Source organism: Somniosus microcephalus, chromosome 28 (genome assembly GCF_052327205.1).
Source record: "Somniosus microcephalus isolate GS21.2 chromosome 28, FLI_Smic_1.0, whole genome shotgun sequence".
Classification (NCBI taxonomy): Eukaryota; Metazoa; Chordata; class Chondrichthyes; order Squaliformes; family Somniosidae; genus Somniosus; species Somniosus microcephalus.
The window spans coordinates 12,948,848-12,975,005 of record NC_141014.1 but is presented as its reverse complement, the minus strand read 5'-3'; the positions used below and the strand labels follow the sequence as shown (position 1 = coordinate 12,975,005).

General features: G+C 48.3%; 4 non-coding genes across 4 annotated transcripts; all 4 read right to left on the bottom strand.

Moving 5' to 3' along the window:
- Positions 1-240: 240 nt before the first annotated feature.
- On the bottom strand, positions 241-313 carry trnar-ccg (transfer RNA arginine (anticodon CCG)). The gene has a single exon. It is a non-coding gene; the product is annotated as a tRNA-Arg (tRNA).
- Positions 314-1,192: 879 nt separating this feature from the next.
- trnar-ucu (transfer RNA arginine (anticodon UCU)) lies at positions 1,193-1,265 on the bottom strand. Its single transcript has one exon. It is a non-coding gene; the product is annotated as a tRNA-Arg (tRNA).
- A 13,347-nt stretch (positions 1,266-14,612) lies between these two features.
- Positions 14,613-14,685, bottom strand: trnar-ucu (transfer RNA arginine (anticodon UCU)). Its single transcript has one exon. It is a non-coding gene; the product is annotated as a tRNA-Arg (tRNA).
- An 878-nt stretch (positions 14,686-15,563) lies between these two features.
- On the bottom strand, positions 15,564-15,636 carry trnar-ucu (transfer RNA arginine (anticodon UCU)). The gene has a single exon. It is a non-coding gene; the product is annotated as a tRNA-Arg (tRNA).
- Positions 15,637-26,158: the final 10,522 nt, after the last annotated feature.

Sequence of the window (26,158 nt, the reverse complement as noted above, 5' to 3'; positions counted from 1 at the left end):
CAAGGCTGGTTTCCCTTCCCATATAAACCTCACACAAGCCTCTCGGATGGACTTTTCTGCCCACTCAGGAATATCCTCCACCGTCAATAAGTACCATAGCTTAGACAGCAGGAGAGCAGACACCACTGTCGCTCTTCCTTGCACTTTCAACCACCTTCTTTCCCATCTTCCCAAAATCTTTTTAATTTTCATAACCTTCGGTTCCCAATTTAATCGATCCACTTCTTCCCAAAAATATATCACCCCAGATGGGACTCGAACCCACAATCCCTGGTTTCGGAAACCAGTGCCTTATCCATTAGGCCACTGGGGCTGAATACACAATGAAACCCGCCTGAGGACAATTGACCGCTCCGAAATGTGACATCTGCCTCAGTTTCAGAGTCTTCGAAAGTTAAGCACAGATAGGAGCTATTTTCACCCATCATATCTGTCACTGCTCGCGCCATACCAGAGCCCTCTACAACAACAACTTGCATTTATATAGCACCTTTAACCTAGTAAAATATCCCAAGGTGCTTCACAGGAGCGATTATCAAACAAAATTTGACACCGAGCCACATAAGGAGAGATTAGGTCAGGTGCCCTAAACCTTGGTCCAAGAGGTAGGTTTGGAGGAACATTTAAAGGAGGAGAGAGAGGTAGCGAGGCGGAGATGTTTAGGGAGATACCGTGCCCACTGTCCATTCCCCGACCCTGCCTGGTCTTTGCTTTCATCAGTGAGCCCTGGAACTTTGCTCAAATTTGATTCCCAATTCCTGGCCTTCTCTGCCATCAATACTACACTGCAATACTCAGCTGCTGCGACTCTGATCTTCTATTCAGTTGCTGCAGTTTGAAGGTAACTTTGTCCAGTTTGCAGCCCATCCCCCATTGCTGCTGTGTCTGTGACTGTCCCACTGGTTTATTTTGCTGCTGTCCGGGTCCTGACCAGAAATTCACTCTCCTGGGCCGACATCCATTTCTGGATCTTATGGGGGCCTCCAACTTCACCAGTGCTTTCTGCCACACAACACTTCTCCACATTAACACCTCCAGCGTACCTCTCGGTTACTCTGCCCTCACAAATCCCTTCAGAATGTCTATCAACTTGCGAACACTGCCCTGACCATCTACGAGTTTATTCTGGATGGTTGCATTGACATTCTGGGCCTTGAATGCAATTTCCATAGTGCCAATCTTAAAAGTACATCACCCCAGATGGGACTCGAACCCACAATCCCCAGCTTAGAAGGCCAGTGCCTTATCCATTAGGCCACTGGGGCTGCATACAAAGCAATGAAAATCATGAGACTTAAAGGTCAGTTTGTGACCGCCAAATCATTATTTACAGGGCAAATTATTCTCACCGCAGACAGAAAATCTTTGATTAGGATTTAAAATGCACATTGTTGGGTGGCTACTGAATCGATTCACCCCATTCTTCCCATGTGGCCCGAACACTACGGTAGGTCATCAATCAAACCCAAACTGCACAGCCAGAGTAAAGTTTGTACAGGACACAATTTCAAACTTTGCAGATGACGCAAAACTTGGAAGTGCAGTGAACAGTGAGGAGGATAGTGATAGACTTCAAGAGGACATAGACAGGCTGGTGGAATGGGCGGACATGTGACAAATGAAATTTAACGCAGAAAACTGATACATTTTGGAAGAAGGAATGAAGAGAGGAAATATAAACTAAAGGGTACAATCCTAAAGTGGGTGCATGAACAGACAGAACTAGGGGTGTATGTACACAAATCATTGAAGGAGGCAGGGCAGGTTGAGAAAGCAGTTAAAAAAGCTTACGGGATCCTGGGCTTCATGAATAGAGTTGTAGAGTCATAGGCCTAGAAATTCGGTTGTTTGCGCCAGCGGTTAGCGCCTTAAGAGACTGAGAATTGGAGCGTTGACTAATGTTGGGGCGGGCGCAATGAAGATAGCGACAACTCCCATATTGACTATACATTTAACGCCTGCGCTAAGTTTTTGCGCGCGCCCACGAGCGCAAGCACATAATGACGTCATTTCATCGTGCAACGTCTTTTAGGGGCGCCTGAGCAGATATTGGGTGGCGCCCGGAGCCTTAACGCCTAGCGCTATTAGTGACAGTTCGAGGGAGCGTTAGCAGGCCCTTCTCGGAGTCGGGGGGCGCTATTTAAAGGGGACAGCTCTAGTATAGAAGCTTCAGCCACTTGGCCTGTTCATTGCAATCGTTGGTGGAGAGAGTTAGGGAGCTACTGTGGAGCAGAGTTTTTGGATTTTAGCATTACAGTACTTGGGACCCTCAAACCTGTCCGGTAGCAGTTGGAGCACTAGACCTAACAGCCTTCTGACCAACTGGCATCGGAATGGGAGATGCTTTGGAGGGCGACGGGCTCCAGGCCGAACACTATGAAGGGGCAGAAAGACGGCGGGAGAGAGGGCCGGGATTGGCCAGAAGGAGGAGGGGCAATGGAGGTTGCCCAATCCGAGGGTATGCTGCGAGGGTCTTTAGGGGTCATACCTTGACATGTCGGAGGAGCAGTGTGTGCGAAGGCTCTGAATCGGGATGGACGTTGTTACTGAGCTGTGCCACCTGCTTACTGAGGACCTGCAGCCGCGTCAATGGTGCATGACCTCTCTGTCGGTGGCCGCTAAACTGACTGTTGGCCTCAATTTTTATGGCAACGGATCCTTTCAGTGAGCCATTGGGGACATTGCGAATATCTCCCAGGCTGCAGTCCACTGCTGCATCCGGCAAGTTACAGCTGCCCTTTATAGGAGAAGGCGTCAATTCATCACCTTCCCTCTGACCCTGGAGAAGCAGGCGGAGGAGGAGGAGGAGGAGGAGCATGCGGATGAGGAGGAGGAGGAGCAGGAGGAGGAAGATGGAAGGGCTCCTGAAAGTGGAAGGGCCATCCGTCACTGGCTCATGAGGAGTCGTCTCGAGGCCCCTCTGGCGGAATGATGAGTGTCCTAACTGCTGCGCACTTTGGATGTTTGAAAGCATCTGAAGGCCAGCATCACTGTAATTATTCATGTACACCATAGCACATTTAAACTTCTCTTTATTGGCACAAAAGTCTTTCATTACAGCAAAACAACGTCATGTCAACAGAAACCATAACAAACAAAATAACACTAAACTCTTCGGCAAAGCCGCAAAACTGAACAAACTATTTCCAACAATTCCAACAGGTGAGGGTCTCCTTGAGTTTGGCCAAAGAAATGTCTCAGGACCTCCCTCTACTGCTGGCCCCTTGATGGAGAACGACTTCTCTTTCGCGCTCGGACCCTTCCCACCCTGCTGCTCCTACGTAATTGAACCCCAGTGGCGGGTATTATGTCCGTGTATAATTGAGACACGGGCTGCAGGAGTTGATTATAACAAGTCTTTACTGAATGGAGACAACCTGGAAACTGAAACTACAGAAGCCTGCTAGGGCCTTTTATACAGGGGTGGTCACTGCCGGTACTGCAGTCTGAGACCAGTTATTTCCTTATAGGTACATACACAACAATTCCTCCCCTTTTAGATAAACAGTACATAACATTCATTTAACAACTAAATAATAACTAATTACAATTACGGTTGCTAGATACATTGGTTGAAGTTAAGCAATTATAAGTTCAGTCTTTGAGGTGGCTTCCTGATTCTGTCTGGATAACGCCTCTTTGGGATATCAGGTTCTTCTGGCAAGGTTGAGTCGGGATCAATGTCGTTGTTTGGTTCGTCTGCTTCCAATATCACCGATTCTGCGGTAGATGCAATTGGTACTTCGGTTTCATCGCCAGGTGTATCAGATCGTGGTGTGGAGTTGGCGTTTTCCAGTGACTCTAGAATCTGGTCAGCATGGCGTCTTACAATGCTCTCTCCAACGTCCACGGTATACATTAGAGGTCCTTGCCGTGTACAGATCGTTCCTGGCTGCCATTTCTCTGTGGGGTAGTCCTGGGCCAAAACTGGTTGACCTATCTTAAAACTCCTGTTCGGCCTTTCATTCATATTCTGAAACTTCCTGTTCTCCACATCTCTTCTGACGTTTGGCTTAACCAAATCCAAGCGGCATCGTAGTCTTCGATTGAAGAACATCATGGCTGGAGTTTGGTTGGTAACCACATGTGTCGCATTCCGGTAGGCATACAAGAAGTTATCCACCTTGTGTTGTAGGGGTATATCTTCATTACACATTGCCTTGATAGCCTTCTTGAATGTTTGAACAAACCTCTCGGCCAATCCATTAGTGGCTGGATGATATGGGGCGGATGTGTAATGCTTAACACCATTGTTCTTTAAGAACCTCCGGAACTCTTCAGACACAAACTGTGGTCCATTGTCAGAGCAAATCTGTTCAGGCAGCCCATTCCTGGCGAATATGGTTCGTAAGACTGTGATAGTTTTTTCTGTGGTGGTTGAGGACATTTTTATTACCTCTGGCCACTTTGAATGTGCATCCACCGCAATTAAAAACATTGAGTCCATAAAGGGACCAGCAAAATCAATGTGCACCCTTTGCCATGGAGATGAGGGCCACTCCCATGGATGTAGAGGGGCTTGTGGTGGGGCGTTTTGGACCTTCTGGCATCCTGTACAGCTCTTGGTCATCTCTTCGATTTCTCTATCGATTCCCAGCCACCACACAAATGCTCTGGCTAAGTTCTTCATTTATACCCCTCCCAGATGACCCTCATGAAGCTCATTGAGCACTCTATCCTTCAATTTGGGTGGAATTACTACTCTGGATCCACACATCAAGGTTCCTCTGCACACTGACAGCTGTTCTCTTCTCGGCGAGAATGCTGGCAGCAGTGGTTCGCCATGTGCTGGCCATCCCTTCACCGTTAAATCATAGACCCAGGAGAGTGTCGGGCCATTTTCTGTTTCCTTTTCTATGTTTGCATTCGTCACAGGGAGACATTCGACTATGGTCGAGTGGAATAACTCCACTGGATCCACTGCCAGTTCTTCTTCCACCGTTGGCAACAGTAGGCACGGCAATCCATCAGCATTCCCATGCTGTTTAGTTCCTTTGTACTCAATGTCATATTGGTGTGCCCCTAGGAAAAGGGACCACCTCTGTAGCCGTTGTGCCGTCATTATCGGTACGCCCTTCTGAGGGTTGAAAATGGAGACGAGAGGTTGATGATCAGTTAGTAGAGTAAATTTCTGACCGTGCAGGTAGTGATTGAACTTCTTCACCCCCCACACCAGGCTGAGGGCCTCTCTGTCAATCTGGGCGTAGTTACGCTCGCCTGAAGTTAACGAGCGTGACGCAAAAGCTATCGGCCTCTCTGAACCATCAAGGAATTTATGTGACAGTACCGCCCCAATGCCGCAGGGAGACGCATCACACGCCAGTCTTATTGGTAGTGATGGGTTGTAGTGAGCCAATACTTCTCTTGAAGTGATTAGGTCCTTACTCTTCTGAAAGGCCTGCTTACATTCATCGCTCCATTTCCATGCTACTCCCGTTCATAGTAGGGCGTTCAGTGGATGCAGAATTGTGGACAAATTCGGCAAAAACTTATGGTAGTAATTCACCAATCCGAGGAATGACCTCAGTTGCGACACATTTTCAGGCGCTGGAGCCTTAACTACCGCTTCAATTTTGTCAGGGGACTTATGCAACCCCTCTTCATCAATCACGTGGCCACAATACGATATCTGTTTCTTAAAAAACTCGCACTTAGGGCGATTGGCTCGTAGCCCATGTTCCCGTAGTCTAGTGAGCACCTGCTCTAGGTTGGCAAGGTGTTCACTGTCATCTTCAACTGTCAGTAGGATGTCGTCCAAGCAATACTGAGTCCCCGGAATCCCTTGCAGGACTTGTTCCATCGCTCTTTGCCATATTGCCGGAGCTGATGCTACTCCGAATACCAGTCGATTATACTGGTAAAGACCTTTGTGAGTATTTATCGTGAGATACTTCCTAGAGGATTCTTCAACCTCCATCTGCAAATATGCTTGTGCTAGGTCAATTTTTGTAAAACGCTTCCCTCCAGATAGTGAGGCGAAGATATCTTCTATCCTTGGAAGAGGATATTGTACTGTGTGAAGGACTGGGTTCATCGTCACCTTGAAGTCCCCACAGATGCGAACCTTCCTTGGCTCCTCAGACTTATTGTTTAACGTTTTCTTCATGACAGGAATGATGGGTGTCGCCCACTCGCTCCAGTCTACCTTAGATAACACGCCTGCCTTCTCCAGATTCTCCAGCTCTGCCTCGATGGCTGGGCAAATTGCATATGGTACCGGTCTTGCTTTGAAAAACTTGGGAATTGCATTCTCCTCTATTTTTATCGAGGCAGTTACGCCTTTAAGAGTGCCCAGTTCTTGTTGAAATACCTCTTTGGCGTCAGCTAAGATTGTTGACAATCGTCCAGGAGTGACGTCGTCATCCTTTTTACCAGCCACTGTCAGTGCCTGAATGGAGTGCCAGTCTAAACTTATCTTTCTAATCCATTCACGTCCCAATAACGGCGGTCCACCATCTTGCAGAATGTAGAGATACAATTTCTGTATTTTCTTGCCGTTGTATTCGACAGGCACCCTTATTTTTCCTCTGGGGTATACTTTTTGCCCCGTATACGTCCTCAAGACAATGGATGTCTCTCTCAAGGGTATGTGTGAGAATAACCGCTCGTAGTCTCGTCGATTCATGATGGTTAGAGCTGATCCTGTATCCAATTCCATTTGGACTTGGGACCCTGCTATCGTGAGGGCGACCCAAATGGTTCGGTGATCCTCTTTTGCGATTACGTTGTGAAGTTTGAGACAGCTTAGTCTCTTGTTCCCGGATTCACTATCGCTCATCTGGTCTTCGGAACTACTGTCCATCATCTTTTGTACTTTCCTGTACGGTTCCTTAGTAGCCTTTTTGTTGTCATTGGTCTTCTTCCCAGACCTGCAAACTCGTGCAATGTGTCCCATCTTTCCGCATTGCCTGCATATTTTGTCCTTGGACCAGCAGTCCTTCTGGTCATGGTTTGTTCTGCCGCAGCGATAACATTTTGCAAATCCCCGTGTCATTTCGTGGGTGCCGTATTCCAGTGGCTTTTGTTGTATTTCCGCAGCTCCCCTTGCTGCTGCTTCGTACGATACTGCCACGCTGAAAGCCTTATCTAGCGTCAGCTCTTTCTCTGAGAGTAACCTCTTCTGGGTTCGTTCACGCAGGAGTCCACAGACAAATTTGTCCCGTAAGGTATCTGCCAGTCCTGCTATGAACTGGCAGTGCTTTGATAGCTTGCGTAGTTCCGTAAGGTAATCAGCATTGCTCTAATTTTTATGCTGATTTCTCCTGTGGAATTTAAATCTTTCTGCTATCAGCAGCGGTGTAGGATTTAGGTGTTCCTGTAGGATAGCAACAATTTCGTTAAAACTCTTCGCCTTCGGTTTAGCTGGAGTAATCAGGTTCTGCAATAGGCCGTACGTTCTTGCGCCCATTAAATTTAGCAATACCGATGCCTTTTTCTCATCGGCTATTTCGTTTGCCTCGCAATATACCTCGACTCTTTCCACATACGTGGTCCAGTTTTCTATTGCATTATCGAAGGCAGTGATATCGCCAGTCTTTGGCATCTTGAAAATCTAAGATGGCGCCTCCCGCGCTTTGCCTTCGTCCCCGATGGATCAAAATGGCGCCTCCCATGCTTTTCCTTCTTCCCCGCCGAGTTAAGATGGCGCCTCCCACGCTTTCCCGCCACTGCCGCTGCTGCCAACGCCGCTCTCCGCGGTATTTTTATTTTTCTATCGCGCTTCAATATTTGCTCCGTTAATTGAAGAACCGTTCCCGTCATGGAGCGGACCCTCTGGGACACTTCCCTCCCTATTCTTAGGTCCGAACGCTGCCCGGCTGCGAAGCACCGGCCGCGCCCTGTGTGCTCCACCCTCTCTCTCTCTCTTTGCTTCCCGACTCACTGCCCGGCCCTGTTGCAGAGCCACCCGATCGAGCTCTAGTCCGCTGCGGCCCAGGAAGGATCAGTGCACTACCTGCCACCAGCCCGATTAGCTGGGAAACCACAGACTGGAGACCAAGCCTGGCTCTCGACAGTCTCTCCTGCACTTTTCAATTCGATGATTTGGAGGGCGGTTGCCCACGGTCGACGCCCGTTTCTTGAGTTTCTTTGGATTATTTTTTTTTTCTTTCTTCTGGCTTCGACCTTCAATAATGTCATCTGAGGTGCTGCCGAGTTGCAGGTAAGTTCGTTTCTTACTCGTCGCCAGTATTATGTCCGTGTATAATTGAGACACGGACTGCAGGAGTTGATTATAACAAGTCTTTACTGAATGGAGACAACCTGGAAACTGAAACTACAGAAGCCTGCTAGGGCCTTTTATACAGGGGTGGTCACTGCCGGTACTGCAGTCTGAGACCAGTTATTCCCTTAAAGGTACATACACAACAGCGGGGTGAAGGCTGGGGGACGCCTGCTGACTGTCTGGAAGCACAGAAGCCCCTGAGGGACGGCCTGGCCGACCTCTGGGCTTGGAGGGTGCGGACGCAGGATGCTTGATCTGAGCATGGCTGGAAGCAGTGTGCACTGCAGGTGGTGGCAGCTGCACTGCAGACGTGCCAGCGCTGGCATGTGGAATGGTCACCTGCCGAGAGAGGACACCTGCACCATTGTCGGACAACACACTGGCTCTCTGAGGGGACCAGCTCGGCTCATCCGCCACAATCGCATGCTCCACTGATTCCTGGCCTTGTATGGGACTGGAAGGGCCCGGGGTGATCCTAGCTGATGCAGATAGGGTGGCTGCAGTGAGAGTTCGCGTTGCCTCAATCTGGGTGTGGACGAGACCGGCAAGTGACTGCGTGGCAGCAGTGAGGACCTGTGAGCCAGGTGCCAGTGCTTCGGAGAAGCCCTGGACAGTTCTTTCCATTGCTTCGGACAAGGCCGGTGCTGACCGCTCCACTGCCTCGGACAAGCCCTGGACAGACCTTTCCAGGGATTGTCCGAAGCCCTCAACAGTCCTTTCCCTAGCGGCCTCGAAGCCCTGGACAGTCCTCTCCATTGTTGGTGCAAAGCCCTCGACAGACCTCTCCATTGTTGCCCCGAAGCCCTGGAGAGTCCTGTCCATTGTTGCCCCGAAGCCCTGGAGAGTCCTGTCCATTGTTGCCCCGAAGCCCTGAAGAGTCCTCTCCATTGTTGCCCCGAAGTCCAACACAATCTTTGCCAGTGAATCTATTGATTGAGGCATCCTCCCCACTGCAGCCATCAGCTCAGTGTGCCTGAGCCGGGCCTGGGTGCTCATTTCAGCCAGGCGACACACCTCCTCTGCACTCTGTGCAGCCGTCATCACTACCTGCCTTGCCCTCTGGGGAGACGGTGGCCGAACTTGCCTACCCCCCTTGCGTTGCTGCATGCCGCTTGGTCCGTCAACTGCCTGATCCTCAGAGCCCCCCCCGCCTCCCCTCCAGGGAACTACTATCCCCAGTCTGTACATGTGTATGCTCCTCTGAGATTGGAGCGGATGATCCGGCTTCCTCCTGATCCTCAACTCTGGAGGCACTGGCACTGGCAGCTTCAGGGCGTGGAGCCCCAGTTGGTGATGCATCATCTGAAAGCAGGGAGGTGGAAGAGTGGCTTTAGCTAAAGGACAGGTTGGCGGAAAGGCATGGCAGATTGCGGCACACTGAGGAAGCATGCTGGCGGGGGGACCAAGTGGAAGGAGACAGTTGCAAAAGGTGAGAGCCTTACCCTCGCTGTCGAGAATGGGGTCGGCAGCTGCAGTGGTAACAGGACCAGACAGACGTCCTCCAAGAATCTGGTGCACTCTCTCCTCGCGATCCGTGAGAGTGACCACTTGTGGAGGTCTGCCACCGGTTCGACGCTGCTCCCTCTGCATCGTCGCCAGCTTGGACTGCAGGGGAAAGAAGGGGAAGTTCTGTAACATGATGCCTTGAGAGATCATCTGATGCCCCCCATGGTGCAAGAGCCCTTACATGATGCCTTGAGAGATCATCTGATGCCCCCCATGGTGCAAGAGCCCTTACATGATGCCTTGAGAGATCATCTCATGCCCCCCACGGTGCAAGGGCCCTTACATGTGGCCTTGAGAGATCATCTCATGCCCCCCATGGTGCAAGAGCCCTTACATGTGGCCTTGAGAGAAATGTCCATGTGTGTGCCCAGAAAGGGCCATGGGTGCTTGCTGGCAGATGGCCATTGGGGCATCATGGCAACAGGGTCCTCGAAGTTAGGTGCAGATGGAGGGAATCAGAAGTTTGCATAGCCAACACTCACCCTAACGACCCGAGTGAGGTCGTTGAATTTCTTCCTGCACTGAACAGGGGTCCTGGTCGCCAAGCTGTTGGAGTTGACCCTCTGAGAAACCTCCCTCCAAGATCGCCGGTAAGCCTTTTGATTCGGCCTCTTGCCATTGTCAGGATACAGAACATCTCGACGGCGCTCAACTGCAGACACCAAGTGGTCCAGGGCCTCAGTGCTGAAGCACTCTGCTCTCTGCCTCACCTTCTCCATCCTGACCAAGTTTGTTGCGCCAGAGAAGGGCGAGCGCCGATTCTGAGGCCTACAGGGCATTGAATGTAGCAGCTCAGGCTGACTGACCCACCCCTTTAAGAGCCAGCCGGCGCCTGGAAGTCTCGTGGTTTCCTGTAATTGAGATCACCTGCGCTGCGCCCGTCCGCGACGATATTGGGTAGCGCCTGAACTTTTGCGCCTTAGGAGCCCCGTGCAACGTCTGAGTTAGCGCCTCAATCCCCTTTGGGGGCGATGCAACCCAATATCTCGCCAGGCAGCGATAAGTTTCGTCTGGCTATAAACTTTGCGCAGCGCCAGTTCTAACGCCTCAAGCGGGGCTATACCCAATTTTTGGCCTTAGAGTCATAACGGCACAGAGGGAGGCCATTCAGCCCATCCAGTCCGCGCCGGCTCTCTGTAGAGCAATCCAGTCAGTCCCATTCCCTCGCTTTATTCCCATAGCCCTGCAAGTTTATTTCCCTCAAGTGCCTATCCAGTCTCCCCTTGAAAACATTGAGTGTCTCCACTTCCGCCACTTCCGTCAGCAGCGAGTTCCAGGTCATCACCATTCACTGTGTAAAAAAGTTTTGTCTCACATCCCCCCTGTATCTCTTGCCCAATTCCTTAAATCTGTGTCCCCTAGTCCTTGTGCCATCAACTAGTGGGAAGAGCCTTTCCCCGTCTAGCCTATCCAAACCCGTCATAATCTTGTACACCTCTATCAAATCACCCCTCAACCTCCTTTGCTCTCATGAAAATAAATCCAGCTTCTCCAACCTGTCCTTGTAGCTAAGATCCCCCATCCAAGGAACCATTCTGGTAAATCTCCTCTGCACCCTCTCAAGGGCCTTCACATCCTTCCTAAATTGTGGTGACCAGAACTGGATGCAATACTCCAGTTGTGGTCCAACCAGCGCTTTATAAAAGTTCAGCATAACTTCTCTACTTTTGTACTCAAAACCTAAAACCTCTATTTATGAAGCCCAACATCCCATATGCTTTGTTAACCACTCTCTCAATATGTCCTGCCACCGAGGTATAGAGTAGAAAATCGTGGAAATTATGATGAACCTTTAGGAAGGATGTGAAGGCCTTAGAGAGAGTGCAGAAAAGATTTACGAGAATGATTCCAGGGATGAGGGACTTTAGTTACGTGGATAGACTGGAGAAGCTGGGGTTGTTCTCCTTAGAGCAGAGAGGATTGAGAGTAGATTTGATAGAGGTATTCAAAATCATGAGGGGTCTGGACAGAGTAGATAGAGAGAAACTGTTCCCATTGGCGGAAGGGTCAAGAACCAGAGAACACAGATTTAAGGTGATTGGCAGAAGAACCAAAGGCGACGTGTGGAATAACTTTTTTACTCAGCGAGTGGTTAGGATCTGGAATGCACTGCCTGGAAGGGTGGTGGAGGCAGATTCAATCACGGCTTTCAAAGGGGAATTGGATAAGTACCTGCAGGAAAAACATTTGCAGGGCTACGGGGAAGGGGCAGAGACAGTGGGACTAGCTGAAGTGGTATTGCAGAGAGCCGGCACGGGCTCGACGGGCCGAATGGCCTCCTTCTGTGCTGTAACCATTCCATGATAAGCTTTGGGTCACCTGTCCTAGTATCTATTTATGTGGCTCGGTGTCAAATTCTCTTTGATAATCGCCCCTGTGAGCACCTTGGGACGTTTTACTACTTTACAGACGCTATATAAATGCAAGTTGTTGCTGCAGATGGCTCTCGCACGGCACGTGAGCAGCGGCAGATATGATGGGTGAAAATAGCTTCCCTCAGTGCTTAACTTTCCAGGATTTGGGAAATGTGAGGAATTTCAGAGCGGTCAATTGTCCTCAGGTGGGGTGCTGTTTGTATTTAGCTCCAGTGGCCTAATGGATAAGGCACTGGCCTCCGAAGCCAGGGATTATGTGTTTGAGTCTCATCTGGGGTGATGCGTTTTTAATGATTGACACTATGGCGGATTAGACAGGGCAAATGGTGGAAAGTACAGCCAGGCGGGGAGGCTGCATTAATCGTAACTTGTGAGCCAAGTTTCCGTCAAGGCTGTGATGTCAATGCGACCATCCGCAATAAGCTCAAGGGTGGTAAGGGCCTTGTGGACAAGTGTATTGACAATTCGAGGAAGCGGGAGTAGGGATTTGGGAGGGCCGAGTGACCAAGAGGGTTTATGGAGGTATTTCCGTGGAAATTTCCAGGGCTGACTGACGTAAACAAAGAGGTGGATGGTCAGTGGGCCCAGGTAACTTTAAACTTGTAGCTTGGGCTAGAATGCAACCACACAGGATCATACCTATCAGCCAAGGTCCCAGACTCCTCCATCACCATCCCTGGGTATGTCCCGTCCCACAAGCAGGACAGACCCAGCAGAGGTGGAGGCCCAGTGGTACACAGACAGGAGGGAGTGGCCCTGGGAGTCCTCAACGCTGACTCCTGACCCCATGAACTCTCATGCCATCAGGTGGACTTCAATGTCCATCGCCATAAGAACATAAGAAGTAGGAGCAGGAGTCGACCATACAGCCCTTCGCGCCTGCACCGCCATTCAATAAGATCATGGCTGATCTTCGACCTCAACTCCACTTTCCCGCCCGACCCCATATCCCTTGTTCCCCCTAGAGTCCAAATATCTATCTATCTCAGCCTTGAATATACTCCACGACTCAGCATCCACAGCCCTTTGGAGTAGAGAATTCCAAAGATTCACAACCGTCTGAGTGAAGAAATTCCTCCTCATCTCAGTCTTAAATGCACGACCCCTTATCCAGAGACTGTGACCCCTAGTTCTAGACACTCAACCCAGGGGAAACAACCTCTCAGCATCCAGCCTGTCAATCCCACTCTGAATCTTATATGTTTCATTCTTCTGAACTCCAGGGAGTATAGGCCCATTCTACACAATCTCTCATTATAGGACAGTCCTCTCATCCCAGGAATCAATCTGGTGAATCTTCATTGCACTGCCTCTAAGGCATGTATGTCCTTTCTCAGACAAGGAGACTAAAACTGTGCGCAGTACTCCAGGTGTGGTCTCACCAAAGCCCTGTACAATTGTAGTAAGACTTCCTTACTCTTGTGCTCCAACACCCTTGCAATAAAGGCCAACATGCCATTTCCCTTCCTAATTGCTTGCTGTACCTGCATGCTAACTGTCTGTGTTTCCTGTACGAGGACACCTAAATCTCTCTGAACACCAACATTTAATAGTTTCTCACCATTTAAAAAATATTCTGCTTTTCTATTCTTCCGAACAAAGTGAATAACCTCACCTTTCCTCACATTATTCTCTATCTCCCTCCTTATTGCCCACTCACTTAATCTGTCTAGATCCCTTTGCAGGCTCTTTGTGTCCTCCTCACAGCTTACTTTTCCACCTAGCTTTGTATCGTCAGCAAATCTGGATACATTGTCCTCGGTCCCTTCATCGAAGTCATTAATATAGATTGTAAATAGCTGAGGCCCAAGCACCCCACTAGTTACAGCCTGCCAACCGGAAAATGACCCGTTTATCCCTACCCGCTGTTTTCTGTCAGTTAGCCACTCCTCTATCCATGCTAATATATTACCCCAACCCCAGGATACCTTATCTTGCGTAGCGTTGTGGCTGTTGGAGGTCAATCACCTCAGCCCCAGGACATCACTGCAGGAGTTCCTCAGGGCAGCGGCTCACCACCACCTTCTCAAGGGCAATTAGGGATGGGCAATAAATGCTGGCCTTGCCAGTGACGCCCACGTCCCAGGAACAAATAAAAATAAAACCTTTTACGTGGCACCTTATTGAATGCCTTTTGGAAATCCAAATATACAACATCCACTGATTCCCATTTATCTACCCTGCTAGTTACATCCTCCAAATACTCCAATAAATTTGTTAAACACAATTTCCCTTTCACAAAAACCTAATCATATGATTTTCTAAGTGCATTGTTACCACTTCCTCAATAATGGATTCCAAAGTTTTCCCGATGACTGATGTCAGGCTAACTGGCCCGTCTTCTCTCTCCCTCCTTATTGTGGATGATTGCATTGACCTTACGGCCTTGATGGAATCTTGGCTACAGGTGATAATACAATCCTCCTTAATGCAGCCTCCCCGCCTGGCAGCACCTTCCACCACTTGCCCCACCTAAACCGCCATTGTGTCAATCATTAAAAACACATCACCCCAGATGGGACTTGAACCCACAATCCCTGGCTTAGAAAGCCAGTGCCTTATCCATTAGGCCACTGGGGCTGAATACACAATGAAACCCGCCTGAGGACAATTGACCGCTCCGAAATGTGACATCTGCCTCAGTTTCAGAGTCTTCGAAAGTTCAGCACAGGTAGGAGCTATTTTCACCCATCATATCTGTCACTGCTCGCGCCATACCAGAGCCCTCTACAACAACAACGTGCATTTATATAGCACCTTTAACCTAGTAAAATATCCCAAGGTGCTTCACAGGAGCCATTATCAAACAAAATTTGACACCGAGCCACATAAGGAGAGATTAGGTCAGGTGCCCTAAACCTTGGTCCAAGAGGTAGGCTTGGAGGAACAGTTAAAGGAGGAGAGAGAGGTAGCGAGGCGGAGATGCTAAGGGAGATACCGTGCCCACTGTCCATTCCCCGACCCGGCCTGACCTTTGCTTTCATTAGTGAGCCCTGGAACTTTGCTCAAATTTGATTCTCAATTCCTGGCCTTCTCTGCCATCAATACGACACTGTAAGATTCAGCTGCTGTGACTCTGATCTTCTTTTCAGTTGCTTAAGTTTGAAGGTAACTTTGTCCAGTTTGCAGCCCATCCCCCATCGCTGCTGTGCCTGTGACTGTCCCACTGGTTTATTTTGCTGCTGTCCGGGTCCGGACCAGAAATTCACTCTCCTGGGCCGACGTCCATTTCTGGATCTTATGGTGGCCTCCAACTTCACCAGTGCTTTCTGCCACACAACACTTCTCCACATTAACACCTCCAGCGTACCTCTCGGTTACTCTGCCCTCACAAATCCCTTCAGAATGTCTATCAACTTGCAAACACTGCCCTGACCATTTACGAGTTTATTCTGGATGGTTGCATTGACATTCTGGGCCTTGACGGCAATACCTTGGTGCCAATCTTAAAAGTACATCACCCCAGATGGGACTCGAACCCACAATCCCTGGCTTAGAAGGCCAGTGCCTTATCCATTAGGCCACTGGGGCTCTAGGCAAAGCAATGAAAATCATAAGACTTAAGGGTCAGTTTGTGACCGCCAAATCATTATTTACAGCGCAAATTATTCTCACCGCAGACAGAAAATCTTTGATTAGGATTTAAAATGCACATTGTTGGGTGGCTAATGAATCGATTCACCCCATTCTTCCCATGTGGCCCGAATACTACGGTAGGTAATCAGTCAAACCCAAACTGCACAGCCAGAGTAAAGTTTGTACAGGACACAATTTCAAACTTTGCAGATGACACAAAACTTGGAAGTGCAGTGAACAGTGAGGAGGATAGTGATAGACTTCAAGAAGACATAGACAGGCTGGTGGAATGGGCAGACATGTGACAAAGTAAATTTAACGCAGAAAACTGATACATTTTGGTAGAAGGAATGATGAGAGGAAATATAAACTAAAGGGTACAATCCTAAAGGGGTGCATGAACGGACAGAACTAGGGGTATATGTACACAAATCATTGAAGGTGGCAGGGCAGGTTGAGAAAGCAGTTAAAAAAGCTTACGGGATCCTGGGCTTCATGAATAGAGTTGTAGAGTCATCGAGTTATAACGGCACAGATGGTGGCCATTCAGCCCATCCAGTCCATGCCGTCTCTCTTTAGAGCAATCCAGTCAGAAAAAGGGTGTAAAAGAAAAGACAGCCATCCGTGGCTAAGTAAAGAAATTAAGGATAGTATTCGACTAAAAACAAGGGCATATAAGGTAGCCAAATCTAGTGGGAGGATAGAGGATTGGGAAAACTTTAAAAGACAGCAAAAAATAACAAAAAGATTGATTAAGAAAGGGAAGATAGATTATGAAAGTAAATTAGCAAAAAATATAAAAACAGATAGCAAGAGTTTTTATAGTTATATAAAAAGAAAAAGGGTGGCTAAAGTAAATGTTGGTCCCTTAGGGGATGAGACCGGGAAATTAATGGTGGGAAATATGGAGATGGCAAAAACACTGAATGAATATTTTGTATCAGTCTTTACAGTAGAAGACACTAAGAATATCCCAACACTGGACAAACAGGGGGCTATAGGGGGGAAGGAGCTAAACACGATCAAAATCACTAAGGAAGTGGTACTCGGTAAAATAATGGGACTCAAGGCGAATAAATCACCTGGACCTGATGGCTTACATCCTAGGGTCTTGAGGGAAGTGGCGGTAGGGATTGTGGATGCATTGGTAATAATTTTCCAAAACTCCCTGGACTCAGCAAAGGTCCCGGCAGACTGGAAAACTGCAAATGTAACACCATTATTTAAAAAGGGCAGTAGACAGAAGGCTGGAAACTATAGACCGGTTAGCCTAACATCTGTGGTAGGTAAAATGTTGGAGTCCATTATTAAGGAGACAGTAACAGGACATTTGGATAATCATAATTTAATAGGACAAAGTCAGCATGGTTTTATGAAGGGGAAGTCATGTTTGACAAATTTGCTGGAGTTCTTTGAGGAAGTAACATATAGGGTGGTTAAAGGGGAACCAATGGATGTAGTGTATTTAGACTTCCAAAAGGCATTTGACAAGGTGCCACACAAAAGATTATTGCTTAAGATAAAAAATCACGGGATTGGGGGTAATATTCTGGCATGGATAGCGGATTGGCTATCTAACAGAAGGCAGAGAGTTGGGATAAATGGTTCATTCTCAGACTGGCATTCAGTAACTAGTGGTGTTCCGCAGGGGTCAGTGCTGGGTCCCCAACTCTTTACAATCTATATTAACGATTTGGAGGAGGGGACCGAGTGTAACATATCAAAGTTTGCAGATGATACTAAGATGGGAGGGAAAGTAGTGAGTGAGGAGGACATAAAAAACCTGCAAGGGGACATAGACAGGCTAAGTAAATGGGCAGAGATTTGGCAGATGGAATACAATACTGGAAAGTGTGAGGTTATGCACTTTGGCAGGAAAAATCGTAGAGCAAATTATTATCTTAATGGCAAGAAACTGGAAAGTACTGAAGTACAAAGGGATCTGGGGGTCCTGGTGCACAAAACTCAAAAGGTTAGTATGCAGGTGCAGCAAGTGATTAAGAAGGCCAATGGAATGTTGGCTTTCATTGCTAGGGGGATAGGATATAAAAATAGGGAGGTATTGCTTCAGTTGTACAAGGTATTGGTGAGACCGCGCCTGGAATACTGCATACAGTTTTGGTGTCCATACTTAAGAAAAGACATACTTGCTCTCGAGTCAGTACAAAGAAGGTTCACTCGGTTAATCCCGGGGATGAGGGGATGGACATATGAGGAGAGGTTGAGTAGATTGGGACTCTACTCTTTGGAGTTCAGAAGAATGAGAGGCGATCTTATTGAAACATATAAGATTGTGAAGGGGTTGGATCGGGTGGATGCAGGGAGGATGTTCCCGATGATGGGTGAAACTAGAACTAGGGGGCATAGTCTTAGAATAAGGGGCTGCTCTTTCAAAACTGAGATGAGGAGGAACTACTTCACTCAGAGGGTGGTAGGTCCATGGAATATGCTGCCCCAAAAAGCTGTAGAAGCTACATCATTACATAAATTTAAAACAGAAATAGACAGTTTCCTCGAAGTAAAGGGAATTAAGGGTTACGGGGAGCGGGCAGGAATTTGGACATGAGTCTAGGTTCGGATCGGTCATGGCCCTGTGGGTAGCGGAGCGGGCCCAGGGGCCGTGTAGCCTGATCCTGCTCCTATTTCATGTGTCTAATTCTGTTAGATTCAGGAGATAGTTCTGTGATAGTAGATTGGCGGTTAGGATCAGATCAGCCATGATCTTATTGAATGGCGTAGCAGGCTCGAGGGGCCGATTGGCCTACTCCTGCTCCTATTTCTTATGTTCTTATGTTCTTATGTTCTAGTCCCATTCCCCCGCTTTATTCCCATACCCCTGCAAGTTTATTTCCCTCAAGTGCCTATCCAGTCTCCCCTTGAAAACATTGAGTGTCTCCATTTCCGCCACTTCCGTCGGCAGCGAGTTCCAGGTTATCACCATTCACTGTGTAAAAAAGTTTTTTCTCACATCCCCCCTGTAGTGTATGTAACCGTTCCACCTTTAAGAGAACTATTTTAAGAGTTGCACTACTTTATCTTGGCTGCTGTATACTGTAATACCGGCGGTGACCACACCGGTATATAAGTGCTGTGTAAGGATCTATTGGGCAGATCCGCCCTGACCTTCAACCAGTAAAGTCCTGTTAAAGTTTACTCTTGCGGTCTGTGTAGCAATTCGCAATATAACACACAGACTTAACAGTGGCGACGAGTTCGATCTTACCCTGCGGCAGAGATACATCCAAGGCAGTTAACGGGCGTCGAGAAGAGGCATCCGCCCTCGTCATTCTGCTGAGTGAAGACTCGAGTCCGCAGAGCAAGGAAGAAAGAAGAATTCTGACACGAAGCCTTCCATCAGCAACAGGCAGTGATCGTCCCTTCTATCACGGTGGTGAGTGAGCCGATCAGCGACGAGAAGCAAGTCGGCCACGTTGACTGTGAGTAGGGGAGAAAATAAAAAAAAAACAGAGGATATAAGGGCGGAGAACTCGACCACGGCCGGGGAAAGGAGCCGGACAGAAGTCGGGGCCAGAGGCGCTGAGACTGGGGCAGCGTAGGGCACGGCAGCCGCGGTGCAGGCAAACACAGCCGGGGTGAGAAACCGGACTACAAGCGGGAACGCAGCCGGTGTGAGAGACCGGGCACAAGCGGGCTGGGAGACGCAACAGCGTCGAGAGACAGCTCGACCGCGACAGGGGAAAAAGGCCGAGCACCTACCGAGGCCGCGAGGCGCTGCGACCGGGATCGTAAGGCGCGGGAGGTAATAAAAAAAATAATAAATAAATAAAACCGCGGAGAACTCAGCCGCAGCCGGGGGAGGAAAGGACCGGACTGCGAGAGGGCTGGCAGGCGCGATTGAAAGCCGCTGATGGAGAGACAGAGCCCGAGCGAGCGGGAGAGACAGAGCCCGAGAGAGCGAGCGAGACCGTACGAGCGAAGGGGACCGAGCGAGCGAGGGAGAACGGGACCGAGCGAGATTCCGCCCAGCGGCTTACAGCAGCTTTCCGTAAAGGACCAAGAGCTGGAACTGTCCGCCGCCAACTGGTTGTCCCCAGCGCCCGGTTGCCCCTGTCGAGAAAGGGAACAAGGAACGCAATCAGCTGTTCTCGCGCTTCAGAATAAACTGAAGCCGGCGCGCAGGCTGCGAACCCTGAAAGCCAGCGGTCGTCGCCCGAGGGCAAAGCTTACCCCTCCCGCCAGAGGAAGAAACGCGGGAAGCCGCCAGTTAGGCGGGGAAGAAGACAAGCGTGGGAAACCGCCATTCTCGGAGGCGGGGAAGAAGATAAGCGCGGGAAACCGCCATTTTTGAAAAAAAAAAGTTAAAGAAAAATTTCGTTGTTGTTTCTCAGAAAGATTGTGAAGATGCCTAAGCGTGGTAACATCAACGATTTCGATTCTGATGTGGAAGATTGGGCCACGTATGTAGAACGCATCGAGATATATTGTAAGGCAAATAAAATAGCAAATGATGATAAAGCTCTAACCTTACTAAACTCAATGGGTGCGAAGACATACGGGCTATTGAAGCATCTTCTATCACCAGCTAAACCGGCGGATCAGACTTTCACTAATATTGTTGCTGTCCTGAAGGATCATTTGAACCCCACACCGCTGATGTTAGCGGAACGATTTAAATTTTATGCGAGAACGCAACTGAAAGAGGAAAGCAACGCGGAGTACTTGGTTGAACTGCGTAGACTAGCGAAATACTGTCAGTTTGGGGAAAATCTGACAGAGGCACTGAGAGACAAGTTCGTGTGCGGGTTGTCGAAGGAAGGAACACAAAAGCGACTACTCGAAGAGAACGATCTTACACTTGATAAGGCTGTCCTTATTGCAGCATCGCACGAAGCCGCAGCGAGAGGCACTGCGGAAATGCAGCTGAAGGCAGCGGTACTCAGCGTGGATCAAATGGCTTCGGGTACAACGAAATGTTATCGTTGTGGGAAGACAACACACGATCAGAACCAATGCTGGTTTAAAAACCAGGAATGTAGAAAATGTGGCAAGCTTGGTCACATAGCTAAAATATGCCGGTCAGGAAAGAAGACCAGCAACAGAAAAAAGTCACCGCATGAAAAGTGCAGCAAGGTACACAAGGTGGCTGAGAAGAGTTCGGATGAACAGAATTCATATTCAGACTCCAACAGCCAGGAACTGGGTAGTCTGAGAATTCACAATGTGAGTAAGGAAGCTGACCTACAAACTATCTGGGTCACGCTCAAAATAGCCAGAGTCCAAGTGAAAATGGAATTGGACACAGGATCAGCCCTAACAGTCATAAACCGAAGGGACTACAAGCGGCTATTCTCACATATTCCCTTGAGAGATACCAAGATTGTATTGCAGACATACACGGGGCGAAGAGTATACCCCATCGGAAAGATAAAAGTCAAGGTGAGACACAAGGGCAAAGAACACCAAGGAATGGACTTATATGTACTACCTGAGGGAGGTCCACCACTTCTGGGACGGGAGTGGATCAGGAAAATAAATATGGACTGGCACTTCCTAAAAGCCATAAAGAGTGAGAACTCGGTGAAGACAATCAGCTCAGACTCTGGAACTGATGATAGTAAGACCAGCCCATGTGCAAAAGACAAGTCTAAAATGGACTTGCAGACTAATGTTGGAAAAACGAAGGAGTGCATAAATGCTTATGCTTCAGAGGAGAACAAAGTTTCAGAACAGAATTCCACTGAACAACAACAACATAGTTTGACAGAGAATTCTGAGTCTGTCCAGTCTACAGACATGCACATTTCTGAGGAACACCGGGCTCGAACTCAACTCCATTTCAAACTACAACAGCAATTAGAACAAATGATTCGCCGTCTTGAGCAAGAGATGAATGCAACGAAAAAGTTCTTTGACACAGAGTGGGAGAATCTGGAAAGACAACAGAAGCAGCTGATGGAGAAAATGGAGCAGGAGCACACAAACCGTCTGCGCGAGGAGGCCAAACGAATCAAAGCTGATTCGGTTTCTGAAGGTGCGTGTTCTAATCTGGTGGAGCAAGATGTTCAGCAACTGAAGGCGCTTGTTAGCAGGTTGCAGGCAGAAAAGGCTGATTTGGTTGCCATGAATTCCGAGCTCCTACTGAAGTTGGGTGCAGCATCACCGGACGATTCATTTGTTGAAATTCGAATGGTGGAGGCTGCGGATGATGGAGAATTAAAAGCAGCAAAGGGGTCCCAGTGCAAGGTTACAAACAGCCCTGCAGCCTATACGTCAAAAACACATGACGACGATACTGGGAAACGTCTGATGTCAGAAGAGTTAACGGTCAGCCAACTCCTTCATATGCTGAGGGACAAGACTCTGAAATGGGAAAAACTTGAACACGAGCTTCAATCTTCAAAGGAAAGGGGTTCGGAGCTCTCACAAGTTATTGAAATAGCTGAGGTTGCAACACAGACTGAGAAGATTACAGCAGAGCAGCCCTTGGATGCCAAAAGTACGCTGACTCACGTCAATGTAGAACAACAGAATGCTGAAACAGCTGCTCCAGTAGAGGGATTGAATAGTACGATCAATCAATCTCCGAATGAAGTTGAAGTATTGAAATCACGAATGAGGTCATTAGTAAAAGACTTGCAGGAAGCCCAGAAAAAGCGGGATGAAGCTGAACACATGAAGAAGTCTCTTCAGGAGAGATGTCTGGATTTGGAACAAAAGCTGGCTAACGTCCAGCTGGGCATGGAGGAAGTAGAAGACCCTCTCGCTGGCCTAGCTCAGGACGACACCGAATATTACCATGACCTGTTGGACGACACCGAATATAACGATGACCTGTTCTGCCCAGCTTGTGGGGAAATCTTCAAAAACCATGAAGAATCACGAAAAGTCTAAGAAACACCGGGAGATGGTGGCGCTACTACGGCAACAGGAGGAAGAGGAGGAGGAACTGTGCATGCAGCTGGCAGTGGAGCCCAGAGAGTCTCCAAGAAGCAGGAAAGGAAAAGACGAAGCAGAAGAAGATGACCCATCTGAACCATTATCACCTCTACCAGGTCACGCACGTGGTCCCTCCGAACTGAGTCAAATCAGTTTGGAAGTAGAAAAACTTCCCAAGGTACTCGAGCTTTTAGAAGTCAGCAATGTTGGTTCTGCAGTTACGGAAGTTCAAGCTGGTTCTGAAGCTACGGAAGTTCAAGCTGTTAAGTCCAGTGAAGGACTATTAGATGAGTCACCCCAGCCACAAGAACCTACTACACCATCGAAAACTGCTACACCACCGAGGCGTTATCCGGACCGAGTCAGGAAGCGCAGGAGGCGCTTCCGCAGAGACTGAATCTGTGAACTGTTTCCCGCAGAGACTGAATCTGTGAACTGTTTTACATGAAGTGGTGTATCTATGTTATGATGTTATGTTTAATGGGGAATATATATATTGTAAGCTAAAAAGGGAGGATTGTAGTGTATGTAACCGTTCCACCTTTAAGAGAACTATTTTAAGAGTTGCACTACTTTATCTTGGCTGCTGTATACTGTAATACCGGCGGTGACCACACCGGTATATAAGTGCTGTGTAAGGATTTATTGGGCAGATCCGCCCTGACCTTCAACCAGTAAAGTCCTGTTAAAGTTTACTCTTGTGGTCTGTGTAGTAATTCGCAATATAACACACAGACTTAACACCCCCTGTATCTCTTGCCCAATTCCTTAAATCTGTGTCCCCTAGTCCTTGTGCCATCAACTAGTGGGAAGAGCCTTTCCCCGTCTAGCCTATCCAAACCCGTCATAATCTTGTACACCTCTATCAAATCACCCCTCAACCTCCTTTGCTCTAATGACAACAAATCCAGCTTCTCCAACCTGTCCTTATAGCTAAGATCCCCCATCCATTCTGGTAAATCTCCTCTGCACCCTCTCAAGGGCCTTCACATGCTTCCTAAAGTGTGGTGACCAGTGTTAGATCCGTGTATCTTGATGTTGTGTCCTTCAATAATTAGACAACCAGACTGCAGGGAACGATTCAACAGGTGTTTACTGAATGAGGGGTACTCTAGAACTAACTGTACAGATCACTACTCAGGGTTTATATACAGGTGTGGTCACTGTCGGTACTACAGTATACAGGAGCTGTAAAAAGTAGTTCTCCCCTTAAAGGTACATACATTACAATTCCTCCCCTTTTAGATTAACAGTCCATAACACTCATTTAACAATTAAATATCAAACTAATTACAATTAACACTTTTAACATGCAACATTAGCTGAAAATAGTCTACTTATAAATTCAGTCTTTGGGGAGGCTTCCTGATCCTTTCTGGATAGCACCTTTCCCGAGTGTCTTGCTCTTGGTGCAGAGGCGATTCTGGCCCCCTGTCGTCGGTTGGTTCATCCGCTTCCGACGCTACTGTTTCTGGGGTAGATGCTACCTGTGCGTCGGGTTCATCACCAGGTACGTATGGGTGAGACATGGGGTTGACTCGCTCCTGTGACTCTAGGATCTGGTCAGCATGTAGGACTAGCTGAGTATCAATAATACACGGACTGCAGGGGAACAATAATAACATGTATTTACTGAACGGAGGGTAACTTAAGACCGAAGTACAGAAGCCTGCTCTGGCTTTATATACAGGTGTGGTCACTGCCGGTACTGCAGTATAAAATCAGTTCTTCTCTTAAAGGTACATACACAACAATTCCTCCCCTTTTAGATAAACCGTACATAACATTCATTTAACAACTAAATAATAACTAATTACAATTACAATTTTCTCTGTACTATATACATCAACTGAAATAATCATTTATAAGTTCAGTCTTTGAGGAGGCTTCCTGATCCTGACTGGATAGCGCCTTTCTCGAGTATCCTGTTCTTGCGGCGGAGTCGATTCTGGCTCATTGTCATTGGTTGGTTCGTCAGCTTCCAATACCGCTGATTCTGAGGTAGACGCAATCTGTACTTCGGGTTTATTACCAGGTGCACATGCTCGTGGTATGGTTTTGGCTTGTTCCTGTGACTCTAGAATCTGGTCAGCATGGCGTCTCACGATGCTCTCTCCAACGTCCACTGTGTACATTAGTGGCCCCTGCCGTGTGCATATCGTTCCTGGTTGCCATTTCTCTGTTCGGTAGTCGCAGGACAAGACTGGTTGCCCTACATTGAAGCTCCTTGTCGGCTTCTCATTGATGTGCTGGAATTGCTTATTCTCAACATCTCTTCGTACATTTGGTCTGAGCAAATCCAGACGAGATCTCAACCTTCTGCATGTGTCGCATTTCTGTAGGCTAACAGGAAATTGTCCACCTTATGCTGCAGTGGAATGTCGTCATCGCACATGGCCCTTACTGCTTTTTTAAAGGTTTGTACGAACCTCTCAGCCAATCCATTTGTGGCTGGATGATACGGGGCGGATGTGTAATGCCTTACCCCATTCCTTTTCATAAACCTTCGAAACTCTTCGGACACAAACTGTGGTCCGTTATCAGAGCAAATCTGCTCTGGCAAGCCGTTCCTGGCAGAAATGGTCTGTAGGACTGCAATAGTAACTCCGTGGTGGTGGAGGACATTTTGATCACCTCAGGCCATTTTGAGTGTGCATCCACGGCTATTAAAAACATTGAGTCCATGAATGGATGAGCAAAATCAATATGCACCCGTTGCCATGGAGTTGAGGGCCACTGCCATGGGTGTAGAGGGGCATGTGGTGGTGCATTTTGGACCTTCTGGCATCCTGAGCAGCTCTTTGTCAGGTCCTCGATTTGCTGATCGATCCCCGGCCACCACACATAAGCCCAAGCAAGGCTTTTCATTTTCACCCCTCCCAGGTGACCTTCGTGAAGCTCATTGAGCACTCTCTCCCTTAACTTGGGTGGAATTACCACTCGGGATCCACACATCAAGGTCCCCTGGCATACTGACAGCTGTTCTCTTCTGGATGAGAATGCTGGCAACAGTGAGTCGCCATGTGCTGGCCATCCCTTCACCGTCAAATCATATACCCGAGACAGTGTCGGGTCATTTCGGGTCTCCTTCTCTATATCAGCGTTAGTTACTGGCAAGCATTCAATTATAGTCGAATGAAATATTTCGACAGGATCCACTGCTGGTGCTTCCTCCACAGTAGGCAGTGGCAGGCGTGATAGCCCATCAGCGTTTCCGTGCTGTTTCGTGCCCTTATACTCGATTTCATATTGGTGCGCCCCTAGAAAAAGGGACCATCTTTGTAGCCGTTGCGCAGTCATCACCGGAACGCCCTTCTTTGGATTAAAGATGGAGACAAGTGGTTGGTGGTCAGTCAGCAAGGTGAACTTCTGCCCGTGCAGATAGTGGTTGAACTTTTTCACTCCCCACACTAAGCTGAGGGCCTTTCTGTCAATCTGGGCGTAGTTACGCTCGGCTGAGGTTAGTGACCGAGGCGCAAATTTGTGCGACAGCACCGCTCCAATGCCATAGGGTGATGCATCACACGCCAACCGAATTGGTAGTGCTGGGTTGAAATGAGCCAACACCTCTTTTGATGTG